At 45.3% G+C, this 17,610-nt stretch overlaps 1 protein-coding gene across 1 annotated transcript in view; it reads right to left on the bottom strand.

Moving 5' to 3' along the window:
- LOC126416639 (uncharacterized) overlaps positions 1–17,040 on the bottom strand; it is a 168,648-nt gene extending 151,608 nt beyond the window's left edge. Inside the window, exon 1 of the mRNA XM_050084408.1 lies at positions 16,888–17,040. The gene's annotated coding sequence lies outside the window, so the exon portion shown is untranslated. The remainder of the gene's footprint in view (positions 1–16,887) is intronic.
- Between the last annotated feature and the right edge of the window lie 570 nt (positions 17,041–17,610).

Here is a 17,610-nt window from a genome sequence, read left to right as displayed (position 1 = left end):
AGAATGTGCGTGTTTTTTCATCAGACATGTTACGCCTTATTGAGGTAAAACATCATCAGAGGTGGTGATTTCTGCTTGATCTCTCGGCTACATCAGAAAATGCCGTCTGCTAGCACGTTTTTGGGGTCTTTCTTCATTAGACACTGATATTTGTAGTCTAATTTTTCGTTGCTTTACAGAACTATGTATTTCTTACGTTTTACACAGCACAGTTTTTCGTACACTACCAGCCGGCCGTGGTGGCCACGCGGTTAAAGGCGCTACAGTCTGGAACCGCGCGGCCGCTACGGTCGCAGGTTCGAATCCTGCCTCGGGCATGGATGTGTGTGATGTCCTTAGGTTAGTTAGGTTTAATTAGTTCTAAGTTCTAGGCGACTGATGACCTTAGAAGTTAAGTCGCATAGTGCTCAGAGCCATTTGAACCATTCGTACACTACCGCAGTCGTAAATATGGTTGGTTCAAATGGCTCTGAGCAATATGGGACTTAACATCTGAGGTCATTAGTCCCCTACAACTTAGAACTACTTAAACCTAACTAACCTATAGATATCACACACATCCTTGCCCGAGGCCGGATTCGAACCTGCGACCGTAGCGGTGCGCGGTTCCAGACTGAAGCGCCTAGAACCGCTCGGCTATAAAGGCCGGCTCGTAAATATGGTCAACATACATTGGCTTTACTTATTTCATCAACACAGTCTACATGTGTTCACATTATGATTCCAAATACCATTAAATGTTTGGAAATCATAATGTGAAGATGAGTAGGATTACACTGTTGGAAAACTTTTGTAAGTATAGCTAATGTGTGGTATCGATAGTATTTATATACTAAGATGGTATCTGTTCTTTCAGACATGTCCGAAAGAACAGATACCATCTTAGTATATTTATAGTTAAGGCTCACCGGCCACTTGACCATCTTCTTCTTCTGTGCGAATGCACAAGCAGTACCCGAACTCTTACGGGAACCGGCAACGCGCCGCGAGTAATGAGTATAATGTGCGGGGGCACTACGAATGTAGTGGGGGACAATACGTTGAGAATGTGGGTTTCACGGGAGGCGTGCCAGAGTTAAATCCCTGCAGTCGCGCTATCGTCTGTGTCCTCGGTGGTTCAGATGGATAGAGCGTCTGCCATGTAAACAAGAGATCCCGGGTTCGTGCCCCGGTCGGGGGATACATTTTCATCTGTCCCCTTCGACGTATGTCAACGCCTGTAAGCAGCTAAGGGTGTTCATTTCATTGTAAATCGATAGTGGTTGTTTACAGTTCTTTCCGCTTTGGAAAACTAAGTCTGTTTCGTACGTGTTCACGTTCAGGCATCTAAAAATGTTTGAGAAGTCCTTCAGATATTTCTTAAATCCCTTATTTAAATCAACACTTCGGCCAAATGATAGTACAGACTTGAGCTAAATGAGTATACACTAAAGGAATAACCGAATTTGAAATTCCACTGAATTTTCTCATTTTGAGAAGACAAAAGGAGCGATTTGTTTTACTTGCACAAAATATTCAGAAGCCAAGATCGCATAAATATTTCGTTATTCAAAACAACCAGTTCTGACACACTTTGCAGGTCTTATACAATCTTTTTGTTGTGAAACGCGTTCACTTTAAGTTGGACCTCACGCCAAGTTGTCATGTGCATATAAAAGATATAAAGTGAACGCGTTTCATAACAAAAAGATTGTTTAGGACCTGCAAAGTGTGTCAGAACTGGTTGTTTTGAATAACAAAATATTTATGCGATCTTGGCTTCTGAATATTTTGTGCAAGTAAAACAGATCGCTCCTTTTGTCTTCTCAAAATGAGAAAATTCAGTGGAATTTCAAATTCGGTTATTCCTTTAGTGTATACTAATGAAATAAGCATTAAACGAAAAAACTACAAATAACGAAACTCGTCTAGCTTGAAGGGGGAAACCAGATGGCGCTATGGTTGGCCCGCTACCCGCTAGATGGCGCTGTCATAGGTCAAACGGATATCAACTGCGTTTTTTTTAAATAGGAACCCCCATTTTTTATTACGTATTCGTATAGTACGTAAAGAAATATTAATGTTTTAGTTGGACCATTTTTCTCGCTTTGTGATAGATGGCGCTGTTATAGTCACAAATGTATAAGTACGTGGTATCACGTAACATTCTTCCAGTGCGGACGGTATTTGCTTCGTGATACATAAACCGTGTTAAAATGGACCGTTTACCAATTGCGGAAAAGGTCGATATCGTGTTGATGTGTGGCTATTGTGATCAAAATGCCCAATGGGCATCGGATAGTTACGTTATTTATGGAAACAGGAAGTGTTCAGCCACATGTGAAACATCAACCACGACCTGCAACAAATGATGATGCCCAAATAACTGTTTTAGCTGCTGTCGCGGCTAATCCGCTCATTAGTAGCAGACAAATTGCGCGAGAATCGGGAATTCCAAAAACGTCGGTGTTGAGAATGCTACATCAACATCGATTGCATCTGTACCATTTTTCTATGCACCAGGAATTGCATGGCGACAACTTTGAACATCGTGTACAGTTCTGCCACTGGGCACAAGAGAAATTACAGGACGATGAAAGATTTTTTGCACGCATTCTATTTAGCGGCGTAGCGTCATTCACCCAACAGCGGTAATGTAAACCGGCATAATATGCACTATTGGGCAACAGAAAATCCATGATGGCTGCGACAAGTGGAACATCAGGGACCTTGGCGGGTTAATGTATGGTGCGGCATTATGGGAGGAAGGATAATTGGCCCCCATATTATCGATGGCAATCTAAATGGTGCAGTGTATGCTGATTTCCTACGTAATGTTCTACGGATGTTACTGCAAGATGTTTCACTGCATGACTTACCGAGCGAGGTGGCGCAGTGGTTAAACACTGGACTCGCACTTGGGAGGACGACGGTTCAATCCCGCGTCCGGCCATCCTGATTTAGGTTTTCCGTGATTTCCCTAAATCGCTCCAGGCAAATGCCGGGATGGTTCCTTTCAAAGGGCACGGCCGAGTTCCTTCCCCGTCCTTCTCTAATCCGATGAGACCGACGACCTCGCTGTCTGGTCTCCTTTCCCAAAACAACCCCAACCCCCAACCCAACCCCAACTGCATGACTTAATGGCGATGTACTTCCATTTTGATGAATGTCCGGAACATAGATCGCGTGCGGTTGAAGAGGTATTGAATAACATATTTCATGACAGGTTGATTGGTCGTCGTTGCACCATACATGGCCCGCACGTTCACCGATGTGACGTCCCCGGATTTCTTTCTGTGGGGAAAGTTGAAGGATATTTGATATCGTGATCCACCGACAACGCCTGACAACATGCGTCAGCGCATTGTCAATGCATGTGCGAACATTACGGAAGGCGAACTGCTCGCTGTTGAGAGGAATGTCGTTACACATATTGCCAAATGCATTGAGGTTGACGGATATCATTTTGAGCATTTATTGCATTAATGTGGTATTTACAGGTAATCACGCTGTAACAGCATGCGTTCTCAGAAATGATAAGTTCACAAAGGTACATGTATCACATTGGAACAATAAAATGGTCAAACGTACCTAAGTTCTGTATTTTAATTTAAAAAACCTACCTGCTACCAACTGTTCCCCTGAAAGTGTGAGCCAGATGTTTGTGACTATTAGAGCGCCATCTATCACAAAGCGAAAAAAGTGGTCCAACTAAAGCATTCGTATTTCTTTACGTTATACACTAATATGCAATAAAAATGGGGGTTACTATTTGAAACAAAAAAAAACGCAGTTGATATCCGTTTGACCTATGGCAGCGCCATCTAGCGGGCCAACCATAGCGCCATCTGGTTTCCCCCTTCAAGCTAGACAAGTTTCGTTCTATGTAGTTTTTTCGTTTGACGCTTATTTCGTGAGATATTTGGCCCAGTCACGATCAATGGTTCAAATGGCTCTGAGCACTATGGGACTTAACAGCTGTGGTCATCAGTCCCCTAGAACTTAGAACTACTTAAACCTAAGTAACCTAAGGGCATCGCACACATCCATGCCCAACTCAGGATTCGAACCTGCGACCGTAGCAGTCGCACGGTTCCGGACTGCGCGCCTAGAACCGCGTGACCACCGCGGCCGGCTCACGATCAATGGACCACCCTATATATATATATATATATATATATATATATATATATATATATATATATATATATATATATACTCCTGTAAATGGAAAAAAGAACACATTGACACCGGTGTGTCAGACCCACCATACTTGCTCCGGACACTGCGAGAGGGCTGTACAAGCAATGATCACACGCACGGCACAGCGGACACACCAGGAACCGCGGTGTTGGCCGTCGAATGGCGCTAGCTGCGCAGCATTTGTGCACCGCCGCCGTCAGTGTCAGCCAGTTTGCCGTGGCATACGGAGCTCCATCGCAGTCTTTAACACTGGTAGCATGCCGCGACAGCGTGGACGTGAACCGTATGTGCAGTTGACGGACTTTGAGCGAGAGCGTATAGTGGGCATGCGGGAGACCGAGTGGACGTACCGCCGAATTGCTCAACACGTGGGGCGTGAGGTCTCCACAGTACATCGATGTTGTCGCCAGTGGTCGGCGGAAGGTGCACTTGCCCGTCGACCTGGGACCGGACCGCAGCGACGCACGGATGCACGCCAAGACCGTAGGATCCTACGCAGTGCCGTAGGGGACCACACCGCCACTTCCCAGCAAATTAGGGACACTGTTGCTCCTGGGGTATCGGCGAGGACCATTCGCATCCGTCTCCATGAAGCTGGGCTACGGTCCCGCACACCGTTAGGCCGTCTTCCGCTCACGCCCCAACATCGTGCAGCCCGCCTCCAGTGGTGTCGCGACAGGCGTGAATGGAGGGACGAATGGAGACGTGTCGTCTTCAGCGATGAGAGTCGCTTCTGCCTTGGTGCCAATGATGGTCGTATGCGTGTTTGGCGCCGTGCAGGTGAGCGCCACAATCAGGACTGCATACGACCGAGGCACACAGGGCCAACACCCGGCATCATGGTGTGGGGAGCGATCTCCTACACTGGCCGTACGCCACTGGTGATCGTCGAGGGGACACTGAATAGTACACGGTACATCCAAACCGTCATCGAACCCATCGTTCTACCATTCCTAGACCGGCAAGGGAACTTGCTGTTCCAACAGGACAATGCACGTCCGCATGTATCCCGTGCCACCCAACGTGCTCTAGAAGGTGTAAGTCAACTACCCTGGCCAGCAAGATCTCCGGATCTGTCCCCCATTGAGCATGTTTGGGACTGGATGAAGCGTCGTCTCACGCGGTCTGCACGTCCAGCACGAACGCTGGTCCAACTGAGGCGCCAGGTGGAAATGGCATAGCAAGCCGTTCCACAGGACTACATCCAGCATCTCTACGATCGTCTGCATGGGAGAATAGCAGCCTGCATTGCTGCGAAAGGTGGATATACACTGTACTAGTACCGACATTGTGCATGCTCTGTTGCCTGTGTCTATGTGCCTGTGGTTCTGTCAGTGTGATCATGTGATGTATCTGACCCCAGGAATGTGTCAATAAAGTTTCCCCTTCCTGGGACAATGAATACACGGTGTTCTTATTTCAATTTCCAGGAGTGTATATATAATGAACACGTTTCATAACAGTAAGTTCTTTTAAGACCGGAAGATGTCGAAACTGATTGTTTTCAATAAAGAAATATTTATGCGAGCTCTTGGCTTTTGAACGTTTTTAACACATGACACTCCGCTCTCAACTCCTGAAATTTAATAAATATTTAGATGTCAGCCAATCACTGTTGTAGCACGAGAATGATAGCCTTGTCTGTCGATTTACGGTATTTTCAGTTTGTAGCCCCTCTACATCCAATAACAGCTCTCCACTTAGTGCTGTTGCGTACAATAAACACAACGCTTGTAACCATAGATGATAAATTTATGGCAGCGAAGGGACCCTTAATGTCATGGAAAATGTTCTGAATACTCAATGCTGTGAAAGCATTGCTTTGTCTCACAGTATACCTGGATTTGGGACGCATCTATCTGTCCACCAATGCCACCGACAGTGACCGTTGGCGGGAAACGCTGTTGTCTATGCGGAGGCTCCAACCCTCTATGGCTGTAATAAAATGCAGGAAGATCTGCAGAGGACCAACTATTGGCACAGAGACTAGGAGCTGCCCCGTGAAAAATAAAGGTACTGTATTACACGTAAACGCGGGGAGGAGGTTAACTACGGTTCGATAACACTATGTGTAATAAATGACAGGAAACAGTGACAGTCAAAAAATACATATGTGTATTCGATGCGATGGAAAGTGGATTGACCGCATAAGAAAAAGTGTAGGAAAAGCAGATGCCAGGATGGAATCCACTGGAATAATGAAAGAAATGGCTTGTGACTGACTCGCTCGACCGATTATGAAGTATGGATCCTTACCCGGTTTCAGTAATAAAAGCTATAGAGGTGGTCCAGTCAAGAATGGTGGATTCGTCACGGGTTCGTTTAGTAAGAGCTATGGATGCTAACCTGACTCCCGTGGAAGACGCTACAATATAGACACTGTGCATCACGGAGATGTCTACTGCTAAAATTCCGAAAGCGTAATTTCCATAAAAAGCCAGCAATATATTACTTTCTCCCACACAAGTGCCGCGAAATGACCATGCCGAGATAGTCAGATAAATTACTGACACTCTTTCTTCAAAAATGGTTCAAATGGCTCTGAGCACTATGGGACTTAACTTCTAAGGTCATCAGTCCCCTAGAACTTAGAACTACTTAAACCTAACTAACCTAAGGACATCACAAACATCCATGCCCGAGGCAGGATTCGAACCTGCGACCGTAGCAGTCGCGCGGTTTCGGACTGAGCGCCTAGAACCGCTAGACCACCGCGGCCGGCACTCTTTCTTCCCACACGACATTCGTAAACGTAACAGGGAAGCGGAGAAATGAATGCGGTATCAAAAGCACCTCCTGCCACGCACCACATGCTGGGTTGCTGAGTATGCAGAGGGCTGTTCCACAGCAGTTCGGAGAGCCTTCCGAAAATCGCTGTGTGACTGGCGCCCCTCTCATCTACGACGGTCTGTAGACCGATTGAAGGAGAAATGCGCCCTCTTAATAGAATAATTATCCTGCTGAGAACTGATTCCTACCAGCGTGCAAAAGATATGTTATAACTTAATTGTACATGTTGTCTGTGGTGTAAACTTAATAAGTATGCTTTTATAAATGCTGGAATTTATTATCTTTCGTGTCAAATATTATCAGCAGAATATTTTAGGGAAATTATCAGTTGATTTCGTTGGCCACGAAACGGTAAAATAAGAAAATAATGTATTGGCTGTTATGGTTATTCTGAATATCGCCATTGTAACTCGTTTTGTTGATGACCCTCACATATTTATGAACGATAGAAAAGAAATCAGTTGGTCCCAAGACAGATTTTGTGGAACTGTGTTATCAGTTCTTAATTGGATACAGCTGAGCGACAGGAATACGAATATTATAAGTGAGGTACTGTCTTGATTCTAACGACTTTGCTGTCCTCGAAACGGTAAAATAGGAGTAACTCATTTCGTAGTTATTGTTGCTTTGTTTTTCTTTATCCACTGTCAGAAGATATTTTCCGAATCAGCAACGTACGGGAAGGAAAGTTTAGAAGATGGCTATGGTGCAGAGATAAAATTAGTGTATCCGATTGACAGCGAAGGAACTGGTTATGTCACAGAAATAAAATTAGCTGACCCCAAAATAGGTCCTTGTGCAATTGTGGTGTCAATACTTTCCTAGCTAATGCTGAGCGAAAGGAATACGGTCTTAAACATCAAAAGTGAGCTAACGTTCCTGTTCTACCAACTTCGTTGTCCGTGAAACGGTAAAATAAAAGTAACTCAGTTTATTTCCTAATTATTGCTATTTTGATTTTCTTTATCAGAGGCTGGAGTGTATTTTCTGAACAACCCACATATGCCTGTAAAGGACTGTTGACATGGTTACGATGCAGAAATAAAATTGTCTGAACAAAAGAAGAGAAATCGATTATGTCACAAAGCTGAAATCAACTGACCCCAGAATAGATCCTTAGGGAACTGTGGTATCAATACGTTCCTAGCTGCAGAGTTAGAAGTGAGTTAACGTTTCTATTCCAGCGACTTTCCTGTCCATGAAACGGAAAAACAATAATAACTAAACTAACTTCATAGTTATTGCTATTTTGATTTTCTTTATTGGACTTTGCAGCACATTTTCTGAATGGTCTACATGTATCTATGAAGGAATGTTTGGGTGATAGTTATGATATAAATATACAATTAATTTGTCTGATTGATACAGAAGGGAATGGTTATGTCACAGAGATAAAATCAGCTAGTCCCAAAATAGATCCTTGTGGAACTGAGGTATCAGTACCGTCATAGTTACTGCTGAGCGAAGGGAATATGGTCTTCAGCATTACAAGTGAGCTAACGTTTCTGTTCTAACGACTTTGCTGTCTGTAAAGTTCAATTTATTTCCCAGTGAGTCATTGTGAAGTTGATTTGCTGAACCCTCCGCCAGGCACCTAAGTGTGATTTGCAGTGTATCCATGTAGAAGTAGATGTAGATATTACAGCTATTTTGATTTTCTTTATTGGACACTGGAGCATATTTTCTGAATGACCCATGTATATCTATGAAGGAATGTTCAGGAGATGGTTACAATGAAGAGATAAAATTAGTTTTTTTGAATAATAGAAAAGAAATTGATTATGTCTCAGAGCTTATATAAATTGGACCCAGAATAGATTCTTGTGGAACTGTGGTATCAATACGTCCCTAGTTGCAGCTGGGGAACGGGAATACGGCCTTTAACATTACTAGTGAGCTAACAGTTTCTATTCAAATGACTTTGCCGTCCATAAAATGGTAAAACAAGAATAACTCACCTTACATCATAGTTATTCGTATTCTGATTTTATTTTCTGAATGACTCATGTCTATCTATGGAGTGTTTGGGAGATAGTTATGATACAGAGATGAAATTAATTTGTCAGAAAGAGAAGGAAATGGTTCTGTCACAGAGATAAAATCAGTTGGTCCCAAAATAGATCCTTGTGGAACTGTCGTATCAATACTTTCCGATCTTGAATTGAGCGACAGAGATAGGAACTCCTGTTGCAGAATCGAGCTAACCCCAATAACTTCGTCGCTCGTGGCAGGGTAAAATAAGAAAGAAAATATTTTAATAGAATGTGCAGTGAGCGCGGCGGCGAACGGAACAGGCCGGCCCGGCTTGTCGCGGCGCCTGCACTATGTCTGCGCGGTGAGTCAGCGCAGTGCCGCGGCGCGCAGCGCACGTTGACCTCGGGGTTAGGCTAGCAGCGCCCAAACCAGAACCAGACGCACCACTTAGCGGCGCCGCTGCGGCCAGCGCGGGTAACGCGCCGCCTGCCGAACCCAACGGGGCCTGCTCTGCTGTCTGGTGTCTGCCCTGCTCCAAACAGCGCGACTGCCTTCACCGTGTCCCGCCTGCAGGCGATTGCTGTGCCCACGTTCGATGAGATAGCATCACCACCACCGGCTTCAGGACACATCTACAGAGATGGACCCAAACTAAAGAACGTGGATAAACTGCGATGCGCTTATTTCTGCACACAGTTATTCCGACTGCCAGAGAACGCGCAGATTACTTGTTCTACTGTTATCTGAGGACCCATCAAATACTGCCAAAACCTGACTTGAAATACCTCATTCACACTTTCGGCAAGATAATCGACTTTGACGAAGGGCTGATAGTTATGGCCTCAGGCCTGGGAACGACCATCTCGGAAATGGCGAAGCTGGCGTGTTACTGTCATAACACTGGAAAGTGGCTTGTGGAAAGTGAAAGGAGTAGTAAGAGCCCACGTCTTGGGCGTCGGTGCCTCATCACACAAACTGTGCTCACCCACTCTGTAAAGAGCAGTATTTCTGTGGAAGATATGATAACAATGCTGATGCAGGGGTAGATGTTTCAGAACGCACTGTTGAACATGGAACTCAACAGCAAACGACTCCTTGGTGTTTCCAAGTTGAACCATCGACATCAGTAACGTTATCAGCGAATTCGGGATAATCCAGATCTGATCGTGGACCAATGGAAATTTGTCACCTTCTTGGATGAGGCACCAGATCGATGGTCGTACCTGGATGCGTCGTCATTCAGGCGAACGGCTGCTAGAAACATGTCGCAGGTAGTTTGGGACATTCGCCTGAGTTCCATTGAACCTGTAGTAGTGATCAAACATACCTCGACAACGATGGACTACGTGAACAGTACTGTGGACCACTGACATCCATTCATGCTTGATGTCATTCTCGACGACGATGGTATCTTTCGGCTGAGTAGCTGTCCAAGTTGCAATGCCATAACTGAGGTACAGTGTTGTACAGTGCTTGAGGAGAATGTTGGTGAACTCACCTAGACATCTTGGCCACCACAATGCTGGGCCATCAACAAGCGTCAGCATGCGAATTCAACGAAACATCATCGATATGGGCTTCCGGAGCTTAGGCCCACTCACGTACCCTCGATGAATGCACGACACAAGACTTTACGTCTCACCTGGGCCCGTCAACACCGACATTGGACTGTTGATGACTGGAAACATGTTACTTGGTCGGACGAGTCTCATTTCAAATTGTACCGAGTGGGTGGGCGTGTATGGGTATGGAGACAACCTCATGAATCCCTGTACCCTGCTGTTCGAGCTGGTGGAGGCTCTGTAGTGGTGTGAGGGGTGTGAAGTTGGAGTGATATGTTTCCACTGATACGTCTAGATACGACTCTGACAGGTGACACGCACGTAAGCATCCTGTCTGATCACCTGCATCCATTCCTGTCCATTGTGCATTCCGACGGACTTGGGCAATTCCAGCAGGAGAATGCTACACCCCAGAATTGCTACAGAGTGGCTCCAGCAAAACTCTTCTGAGTTTAACCACTTCCGCTGGCCACCAAACTCACCACACATGAACATTATTGAGCATAACTGGGATGCCTTGCAATGTGCTGTTCAGAAGAGGTCTCCCCACGGATTTATGGACAGCCTTGCAGGATTCATGGTGTAGTTCCCTCCAGCACTACTTCAGACGTTAGTCGAGTCCATGCCACGTCGTGTTGTGGCACTTCTGTGTGCTCGCGGGGCCCTACAAGACATTAGGCAGGTGTACCAGTTTCTTTGTCTCTTCAGTGTATAAGTTATCTATAATTACTTTTTCTCAAGTAGTAGCATTAATGCAGTGGAGCTTACAGTTTCCCGACATAGCCTCCCAAATACATACATATGTAATGCTTTCTCCCGTACATCGCTGATGATAAAAGTGAGTCAATATACATACCATATGCTAAATATTTCAAAAGTCTTCTCCAAGTTGTAGATGATACCTGCAGTAGTTCAGAAATTGCTTCATTACTCGCTTATAAACAAATAAATGAATTAATTGACAGCACGACAGAGCAGTAATTACGTAAGGGCTACTACATTGTTGTACACTGTATTGTTATAATTATTTTTGCTATGACTATTAGTGGCTGTGGTCAGGCACAAAGCATTAAAAGCCTGAAGTCTTCCAATTTCGCCAGTTCAGAAGTCAGTAGTGCAGAACTCAAGTGAGTTACGAACAGTAGGTATGGTGCATGGATTTTAATTCGATTGATTTTACATGGGTTTGTAGTGTACTGGTCTAGCAAGTACCGCAAAGGAGATGAGTAATGCAGGGGAAATAAATTGTACAAGTGTCTACCCTTATTGCGGATATTCAGCTTTCTTATCTGAGAAGGAATTGTGGGTTGCACTTGCGATCCCCCACGAATTTCTTCCTCATTCACAAACACACACACACACACACACACACACACACACACATACACACACACACAAACCAGATATCATTCATCTTTCATCATTTTCATTCGCCAGTTTAGTTAGGAGCTAAACTTGGCGATAAGGTGGGGGTCAAATTGTACTCAGGGATAATAGTCTAAGAAAGGTTGGAACCGCTGATCTAGTGCAACCTGTAAGACTCTCATGTTTGTCTAAAACGCCAGATTCATTCAACAGCCAAAGGCACATTTTTAATCCAAAATCGACTGCAGTAAAATTAGAACAATAATAGTGGAAGAAAAGTAGTAAGTGAGTAAATCCTCTTTATCGTCCGTACAAATTATACAAAGCAGCCGTCCCCAGTTTCCAGCTCTATGAAGACAACAACATTACCGTAATTTCGCGGGTTATGATTGTGATATATGGAATGCTGCCATTAGCTTTCTTACGTTTTAAGGTATCTAGCATAGCATATGACAAAGAATAAAAGTTTACAATATTTTCTAGCAAAGTAAAGCTTGCAGTCGGCAGCAGGAGGTAGCGTACAGTCTTCCTGCAAACTGATGAGCAAACAAGCTGCTCTCCACTGTCCACGTGCAGCTACCGCCATCGCCCCTCCCCCCTCCGTCTCCCTTCACCCAAACCAAACAACATCTCACGAAAAAACTTTTATATTTTTACTTTGGGGTTTGTCAATTTCATAGTTCATTACATAGTTACATAGTTTTCAGAAAACAAATTTGCATGGCATCAGTGTGAAAATGGCAAGGAATTTTAGAAAATTGCAGGCTGTAACAGAGGACACTTTTCAGGTGCTGGCTTTAGGGCTAGCCCATATGAATAAGCTTGCTAACTGATCGGCTGTACAAAGCAGAACAAAAAATAAAAATAAAAAATGCTCAATTCACAGGCAGGTCATACCTGATGATGACAGTAAGCTCGACACGGATCTTGAGTCCACGGGTAGAGCCGACAAACCACAGGAAGTTGAGCAATGCAAGACAGAAAGGGAAAGAATCTTCACTAGGGACACAAAACAACGGAAACGTTCACCTTCTTAACAACAGGCTCATTCGTTTACACGTTCGCATAGCTGTAGTCTGGGGAACTGTGTTCGCGGTCGTAATGCTAATGAAATACTGATAATGCCGAGAGCACACTCCGATTCTACACTCCTGGAAATGGAAAAAAGAACACATTGACACCGGTGTATCAGACCCACCATACTTGCTCCGGACACTGCGAGAGGGCTGTACAAGCAATGATCACACGCACGGCACAGCGGACACACCAGGAACCGCGGTGTTGGCCGTCGAATGGCGCTAGCTGCGCAGCATTTGTGCACCGCCGCCGTCAGTGTCAGCCAGTTTGCGTGGCATACGGAGCTCCATCGCAGTCTTTAACACTGGTAGCATGCCGCGACAGCGTGGACGTGAACCGTATGTGCAGTTGACGGACTTTGAGCGAGGGCGTATAGTGGGCATGCGGGAGGCCGGGTGGACGTACCGCCGAATTGCTCAACACGTGGGGCGTGAGGTCTCCACAGTACATCGATGTTGTCGCCAGTGGTCGACGGAAGGTGCACGTGCCCGTCGACCTGGGACCGGACCGCAGCGACGCACGGATGCACGCCAAGACCGTAGGATCCTACGCAGTGCCGTAGGGGACCGCACCGCCACTTCCCAGCAAATTAGGGACACTGTTGCTCCTGGGGTATCGGCGAGGACCATTCGCAACCGTCTCCATGAAGCTGGGCTACGGTCCCGCACACCGTTAGGCCGTCTTCCGCTCACGCCCCAACATCGTGCAGCCCACCTCCAGTGGTGTCGCGACAGGCGTGAATGGAGGGACGAATGGAGACGTGTCGTCTTCAGCGATTAGAGTCGCTTCTGCCTTGGTGCCAATGATGGTCGTATTCGTGTTTGGCGCCGTGCAGGTGAGCGCCACAATCAGGACTGCATACGACCGAGGCACACAGGGCCAACACCCGGCATCATGGTGTGGGGAGCGATCTCCTACACTGGCCATACACCACTGATGATCGTCGAAGGGACACTGAATCGTCTCCATGGGAGAATAGCAGCCTGCATTGCTGCGAAAGGTGGATATACACTGTACTAGTGCCGACATTGTGCATGCTCTGTTGCCTGTGTCTATGTGCCTGTGGTTCTGTCAGTGTGATCATGTGATGTATCTGACCCCAGGAATGTGTCAATAAAGTTTCCCCTTCCTGGGACAATGAATTCACGGTGTTCTTATTTCAGTTTCCAGGAGTGTATATCATGTAAATCACATTTCTGGTGCGTAGAGCTAAAGTGATGTATTATGCATTATTGTAAATAATTTATTAATAATTTTGAAAAAATCATAACATTCTCTGAACGCAAATACGAGAGATATTCGGAAAGTAAGTTCTGATCGGTCAAGAAATGGAAACCACTATGAAAATCTAATAAAGCTTCGCACAATGTGTTCGACAGTGTCTCTAATATGCCTGTCGGTTGCGTCACTTCGCTCTTTTCAGTTCTGAGCTCATGGTGAGCACATAAAGACGAGTAGAAAATAGTGCCTCCCGCCAAGTATGAGGTCCTGGTGAGAGATTTCGCCTGATGTTATGCAGCCTACATTACAGAACTGTCACACGGTTCCTACTTCCTGAAAATTCTCTGTTGCAATCTGCAGGGGCATGGGCTCCTGCAGCGTTTTCGATGGGAAGTGTTTGATCACCCGCACTACAGCCCGTAACTGGCTCCCTCTGTGTTTCATCTCTGCTCACATTAACTATTGGCAACGAAGACAACATTTACGCTCAGCTATAGATGAGCGGAGGGAATTGACGGGAAGTACAGGCGGCTGCCTTCTATGATGAGGGTATTGGAAAGTTGGTACAACACTACGAGAAATGTCTAAATCGGAGTGGTGACTATGTAGAGCAGTGGCTGGAAGCTGTAGCTAACTGTTGCAGATAAAATATTTCTGATTTTCACAGTGGTTTCCATTTCGCGATCAATCGAAACTTACTTTCCGAATAGCCATAGTATTTGTGTGTTCAAATACCGGTTTCGATCGTTGTGATCATCTTCAGATTGATCTAACAAGAGCGAATGTGCATGTTTATGAAAAAATCGGCATAATAACAGACTATTACAAGCAGTATAGTAATATACTCGTACATGGTCTGGAATGTTGGCAAACATATCTCTCTTCATGAAGTTAACGGAGTAAGAAAATAAAACACATAACCGTAAATTACATCGTCACAAAGAGGAAAAGCATGATAAAATGGTAAATATTCATGGCGCATAAGGTCGGTTCGTCTCTGACGCACTGTGTTTGCAACTATAGTGCAAACAGCTGAGGGGGTGTGGCTGCTGGGCGTTGCGGACCGAAGGTAGTTTCCAATGGTGTGATAAAAAGTCAGAAATATGATCGTACACATTCTGCACAAAACTAATCGGACATGTTAAAATGCAATTAAAGAAAGAGCTAGAGTTTTAACATGGGCCCATAGGAAAATGTTAGTTTAAAATATAAAAGATACCTGCAAATAAGAGTCTGTGAAATACAAAAATGGCTCTGAGCACTATGGGACTTAACATCTATGGTCATCAGTCCCCAAGAACTTAGAACTACTTAAACCTAACTAACCTAAGGACAGCACACAACACCCAGTCATCACGAGGCAGAGAAAATCCCTGACCCCGCCGTGTGAAATACACAGTTCAATAAAGTTCTTTGACAGCAGCATCTTAAAGGATTAAAAAATCATAGGCATCGCGGGCATATGGGCATATCAATAACGAATCGAAGAAACTGCGGACTGTGCGGGCCCAAGACATAATGCAAACGGACAGAATCAGAAATACAGATAATAAGAACTCTGAAGCTCTAAAGCTAGTTCCTAGTGGGTGTCTGTGACGTACACAAAGATCAAATAAGCGAACTGAAAGCACCATACGTATCAGAACATGATAAAAAAGAGGCAGTGGTCACGGAAGATTCGCCGAATCCGAGAGAAGGATATGTGAGCAGAGCAGAATCGGGGAAGAAACAGCGCGCCACAAAAGACATCCAGCATCCTGTCATATAATGAAAAATAGGCGGTGGGTGTAAATTCATTCTGTTCATTGGGAAGATAAATCTCTACTTCTTCCAAAACACTGAATAGAGCTACCTTAGGTGCAGTGTGCATATTGTAATGTACGTTAGTTACAATATGGTTGTGCGCAGTCAAGTGCTGTCCAAATGCAGCTCTCTTTGGTGGATGTGTGTGTTCTTTGAACCTAACATTAACAATCCTGCCCGTTTGTCCTAGAGAAAACTTCTCTCTTGTATTCTATAGGTGCCTGAAATTTATGGCTATATATTTTATTTGCTTACTCTCTTAACTTCATAAACACAGGTATATTTGCTAACCGTCCAGACAATGTTTATTAAGATACAGCTTGTAATTGCTAATAGCCTACTATTAGCTACATTTTTTAATAAATATGTGCATTTTCTTCTTTTAGACCACTCTGAAGATGATCATGATGATAGAAACCGGTAATTGAATAAAGAAGTTCAAAAATATCTCAAATGGCTCTGAGCACTATGGGGCTTAACATCTATGGTCATCAGTCCCATAGAACTTAGAACTACTTAAACCTAACTACCCTAAGGACATCACACAACACCCAGTCATCACGAGGCAGAGAAAATCCCTGACCCCGCCGCGAATCGAACCCGGGAAACCGTGCGCGGGAAGCGAGAACGCTATCGCACGACCACGAGCTGCGGACAATAAAGAAGTACTTGCGACCATGGCTATTTCAGATTTACAAAATTTCGTAACATTCCTCATCAAGGGATTAATAGTGTAATTCCGGGTGTTCTGCAGAGTTGTTGTTTCCATTTTATGCACAATTTTTCGACGACCGACCCATGCGTCTTCTTAACTCGGCAGCGGCAGTGAGCTGGAGTAGGGAGTTAGGAGGGGCAGCCACATATGTGTAGCGCAGGTAAGAGAAGATGCCATCACTGCGGGCGCGGTACTCACCGGAAAGTCTACGAGGCGGCGTCAGCTGCGGCTGCCCGAGGCGCGACTGGAGACACGTGCTGCTGGGGCCGTGGGTGGCGGCAGAGCCAGCCGTCTAGGAGGCGTGGCCGCACGGGCGGCGGGGGCGGTCTCTGCTCGCGGCGGGCACGGCCCGTGGCCGCCGGACAGCCCTGCGCACAACAACAACAACACACGCACTTCCAGCTGCTGCTAGCTGACGCCGCCACATCAGCGGAAGGTTGCCATAATGTTACATCAGCGCGGTAAACTACAGTTATGTACACTACTGGCCATTAAAATTGCAACACCAGGAAGAAATGCAGATGATAAACGGGTATTCATTGGACAAATATATTATACTAGAACTGACATGTGATTACATTTTCACGCAATTTGGGTGCATAGATCCTCAGAAATCAGAACCCAGAACAATCACCTCGGGCCGTAATAACGGCCTTGATACGCCTCGGCATTGAGTCAAACAGAGCTTGGATGGGGCGTGCAGGTACAGCTGTCCATGCAGCTTCAACACGATACCACAGTTCATCAAGAGTAGTGACTGGCTTATTGTGACGAGCCACTTGCTCGGCCACCGTTGCCCAGACGTTTTCAATTGGTGAGAGATCTGGAGAATGTGCTGGCCAGGGCAGCAGTCGAACATTTTATGTATCCAGAAAGACTCGTACAGGACCTGCAACATGCGGTCGTGCATTACCCTGCTGA

This window comes from Schistocerca serialis, chromosome 8 (assembly GCF_023864345.2).
Source record: "Schistocerca serialis cubense isolate TAMUIC-IGC-003099 chromosome 8, iqSchSeri2.2, whole genome shotgun sequence".
Lineage (NCBI taxonomy): Eukaryota > Metazoa > Arthropoda > Insecta > Orthoptera > Acrididae > Schistocerca > Schistocerca serialis.
The sequence above is the reverse complement of the archived record's forward strand: the minus strand, read 5'-3'. Positions and strand labels throughout refer to the sequence as shown.